This window comes from Rhincodon typus, chromosome 23 (assembly GCF_021869965.1).
Source record: "Rhincodon typus isolate 14 chromosome 23, sRhiTyp1.1, whole genome shotgun sequence".
NCBI classification, from domain to species: domain Eukaryota; kingdom Metazoa; phylum Chordata; class Chondrichthyes; order Orectolobiformes; family Rhincodontidae; genus Rhincodon; species Rhincodon typus.
The window spans coordinates 21,536,179-21,541,241 of record NC_063354.1 but is presented as its reverse complement, the minus strand read 5'-3'; positions in this window follow the sequence as shown (position 1 = coordinate 21,541,241).

The following is a 5,063-nucleotide window of genomic DNA, read 5'->3' as shown; positions in this document are numbered from 1 at the left end:
TAGAGTCCATGCAGAGAAAGGGGATGGTGGATCCTGCTGTAGTTCCTGCAGCAGAATGTCAAAGTCATTTTTCAGAATTTTTCATTGCTATTACTTTCAGACAAGCATCAAGACATAGCTTAGTTGATGATCTGAAAGCACCCCCATCCCCATCCTCTTAAATCCTTCCTTAATATCCAAGGTCTCACATCTCCCTGCAATGCTCTTAGGAAAGCTATGGTGGGGAGGAGACCATTGTCCACCTCCCTTTTGGCATGGATCTGTCCAGAGGAGGTCTGGAGACAGATGCAGTGTTTTATGTCAATGTTTGTTCAGAGTATCTCCATGTGTGGTATGGACTGTTCCCAGAGATGCACAGTGAGTCAAACATCAGCTGTACCTGGGAGAGCATCAACTCAGTGATAGATGTTTTCGGCCTGCCCAAACCATGTTGGCCTTCTAGTGCAAAGAGTTGGCCTCGAAATGAGTGGTACAGACAGTCACATTCCAAGGTCAAAAACTACATCTTCAGCCACACACTAAAGCTTGGGGTAGTCACTGCAAAGGTGCAGCGGGCAGAGGTCACTGACTCAGGCCTTTCAGCCATAGTAAACCAGCCTGCAGACTGTCATACAAGGCCCAAAAAAGGTAGTCATCATTCACATATAACACTGCTTTTCTTAATGTATATTAATGAGACTTAAACACACAGGGCACCATTTCAAAATTTGCCACTGACACAAAACCTGGAAGAATTATTAACTGTGATGAGGACTTTGGCTGGTGTGTTGCATGGAGAAATAGTAGAAGTCATTTAAAGCAGAAATACAAAGTTATACATTTTCATAGAATCCCTACAGTGTGGAAGCAGGCCATTCAGCCCATCAAGCCCACACCAACCCTCTGAAGAGCATTCCACCCAGACCTATCCCATCCCTGTAACCCTGCATTTTCCCATGGCTAATCCACCTAACCTGCACACCTTTGGACTGTGGAAGGAAACCACAGCACCCGCAGGAAACCCACTCAGACACCAGGAGAACATTCAATTGCCACAGAGATTGTTACCCAAAGCTAGACTCAAACTCGGGTCCCTGGTGGATATTTAAGGCTGAGATCGATAGATTCTTCAGTCAGAGAATCAAGGGTTACGGGGAAAACACAGGAAGGTGGATACGAGGAATGTCAGATTAGCCATTATTCTTTTGAATGGCTAACACTGAGCCACACATTTTGAGTGGAGAAATGAGGAAAGGCAATACAAGCTGCATGGTACAATTCTAAGGAGGGTGCAGGAATAGGGAGACCTGGGAGTATTTGTGCATAAATTGTTGAAGGTGCCAGGATAGTCTGAGCAAGTATGGGATTTAGGGTTTCAAAAATAGAGGTATAGAGTTAAAAAAAAAGCAGGTTATGATGAACCTTACAAAACATTGATTTGACATTAACTAAAGTATTGAACTAATTCTGCTCACCAAAACCTAGGAAAGCTTGAGACAGGGTGCTGAAAAGGTTTATGAGAAGACATTAGTGAATCAGAGGGGCTTTTTCCTGACAATCAATTCACGGTCATCATTAGACTCTTAATTTCACCATCTGCCATGGCAGGATTTGAACCCGAGTCCCCAGAACATAGAATCCCTACAGTGTGGAAGCAGGCTATTCAGCCCATCAAGTCCACACTGACTCTCCAAAGAGAATCCCACCCAGACACATTCCCCCCTACCCTATAACCGTGCATTTCCCATGGCTAATCCACCTAGCCTGCACCCAGAGGGAACCCACGCAGACATGAGGAGAATATATAAACTTCACACAGACAGTCACCGCAGGTGCAATCAAAGGCAGGTCCCTGGCGTGAGGCAGCAGTACTAACAACTGAGCCACCATGCTGCCCTGGATCATTACGTGGGTCTCTGGATTAACAATCTAGCGATAATACCACTAGGCCATCGTCTCCACCTAAACTGAAATTAAGCATTTCATTACAGATAAATATAAAAATGGCAATACAAACTAATATCTTTTCTTGCATCCATGCCATAATACTTGCAATAATTCTGCACCTTGTAATATTTTAGGCAGTTAAAAGCATTCTAATGCAAGAAAAATAGTCGAAATTCATAGCATGGAAATAATTATTTAATTTTCATTGCTGTCTTCATTCCAGACCTTTCAGCCACGGCAATGGGAGAGGGCTTCTAAGCTTTTGCTTCAACAAAACAACTTGTATTTATATAAGAAATAGCAGAGATAGTAAGAACTGCCGATGCTGGAGTCAGAGATGGGTCCTGATCCGAAACGTCAGCTTTCCTGCTCCTCTGATCCTGCTGTGCTCCTCCAGCTCCACACTGTGTTATCTTGTATTTATATAAAACCTTTCGTATCATAAAAAACTTCCCCAAATGCTTCACCAGGAGTTATAGAATAAAGCACCTTCCAAACTAGCAACCTCCATCAGCTAAAAGGACAAAGGCAGCAGATGAATGGGATTATCATCATCTGTAACTTCCCCTCCAAGACACTCACCATCCTGACTTGGAATCTTGCTATTGTTCCTTCATTGTTACTGGATCAAAATCCTGCGACTCTGCCTCACAGCACCATATGGCACCATATGGGCAGCCATGGTTCAGGAACAGAGCTCACCATCACCTTCTCCAGGGATGATTAATTGTCGCTAGCATATGATGCCCTCTATCCCATAAATGAATTTTTAAGAAAATCACAAGAATAACATATTCCTATAGCACATTTAATACAAGGAAACATTTCAAGGGGCTTCACAAAAGCATTATAAAACAAAATATGACAACAAACAGCCTAATGCAATATTGCAGCAGATGACCAAGAAGCTTGGTTATAAGGAGCAGTTTAATGGAAGAAAGTAAGTGAGGTAGAGACTCAGATGTTGAGGGAGGAAATTCCAGAGCTTCGTGTCCAGACATCTGAAGGCCCATGCCATCAATGCTGTTTTTATTCATCCAGAGGCTGTGGGAATCATTGGCTGGGACAGCATTTATTGCCCATTCGTATTTGTCTAGGTTAACAGTTAAGAGTCAACCACGTTGCTGTGAGTCTGGTGTCACACATTTCCTTTCCTAAAGGAACCGGATGGTTTATCTCCTCTGTCAATCAACAACAGTTTCATGGTCATCACTAGACTTTTAATTATAGATTTTTATTGAATTCAAGTTCCACCATCTGCCATGAAACAAAGTCCCTGGAACATTATCTGGGTCTTCTAGGTTAATAGTCTAATGATAATAGCACTAGGCCATTGCCTCCTTTGCTGCAGTGATTAAAATCAAGAATGCTCAAGAAACTAGATTCCAAGGAGTGTAGATATCATGGAGAGTAGTGGGGCTGCAAGAGATAGGAAATGCTGAGGACATGGATGGATTTGAATAAAAGATGAGATTTTTAAAATCAAGGCTAACCAACATAGGTCAGTGAGCTCAGTGTGGTAGGTGGACAGGACTTGGTACAATTTTTGTCAACGGCATTAGAGTTTTGGATGATGCTAACTTTATGAAAGGCAACCAAGAATGCGTTACACTAGTTAGGTCCAGAGGTAAAAGAGGCATGAAAGAAGATGTCATCACTAAATGAACTAGGGCAGGGGTGAAGTAACAGAGATGGGAAAAGATATGTCTTAGACATGACACAGATAAATGTTTGAAAGGTTATCTCAAAATTAAATATGACACTAAAGTCGTGAACAGTCTGCTTTAGGCAGTTGCAAGGAAGAGGGATGGAATTAGGAGTTGGAGATGGAGCTTGTGCTTGGGTCTTCCCTACATTTCATTGCAGGAAATTTTCTGCTTATCCAGTACCTTGGACAAGTAATCTGACCAATTAGAGAAAGCAGAGGGGCTGAGAGAGGTAGCACTGAGGTAGAATTGGAGGTTATAAAATCCCAGAAATTAGAAGCAGAATTAGACCATCCGGCCCTTTGAGCCCACTTCACCATTTGACATGCTTATGGTGGTTCCTCTATCTCAACTCTCTACTTCTGTTCTCTACCAACACCATTGACACCTCAGCCTCTAAAAATCTACTCCTTTCTTAAATATATTTGGTAATTCGGCCCCCACAGCCCTCTATGGTTGAGAATTCCACAGGTTCACCTTGTTCTGAGTGAAGAAATTTCTCCTCATCCCAGTCTGAAATGGCCAACTGTTTATTCTGAGACTGCGATCCTTTGTTCTGTATGCTCCAGCTGGAGAAGTATCATCCATGCATCCAGTCTGCCCAGCTCTGTCAGAATTTCGTGTGTTTCAGTGCGATTCCCTCTCATTCTTCTAAATTCCAGTTAATACAGACCCAGTCAACCTAATCTTTATCCTGTGACAAACTTGCCAGCCCATGAATCAATCTGGTGAACCTGTGCTGCATTCCTCTTTGGCAAGTATATCGTTTCTGGGATAAGGAGACCAAAACTACACCCAACGCTCCAGGTGTAATCTCACCAAGGCGCTGTTGCACTTGCAATAAGCCTTCCTAGCTCCTGCACTCAAACCCTCTTGCAACGAAGGCCAAAGTACTTTGCATTCCTAATTTCTTGCTGCACCTGCATGTTTGTTTTCAATGATCAGTGTACAAGAACACACAAGTCCCTTTTCAGATCAACATTTTCCAATGTATAATTATTCAAATGATAAGCTTCCATTTTGTTTTTCCTAGCAAAATGGACAACTTTGCACTTATCCATATTATACCGCATCTGTCATGCATTTACCAAATCGCTCAACTTGTCTAAAGTCGTCCTGGAACCTTGAAACATCCTTCTCATCACTCACAATCCCTCTTAGTTTTATGTTATCAGAAATATTACATTTGATTTAATATCCAAATTGTTGACTTATATTGCAAATAGCTGGAGCCTAAGCACTGCAGTTCCCCTCTTGTCACCACTTCCACTATGAAAATTACCTATTATTTCTCCTCTGTTTCCTGCTTGTTAAGTGATTCTCAATCCAAGCCAGTATATACCAGGATGTGATTGTAGTAGAGAGGATGTAGAAGAGATTCTCCAGGGTGTTACCTTGGAGTGATTCCGCTATGAAGAGAGAATAGATAGG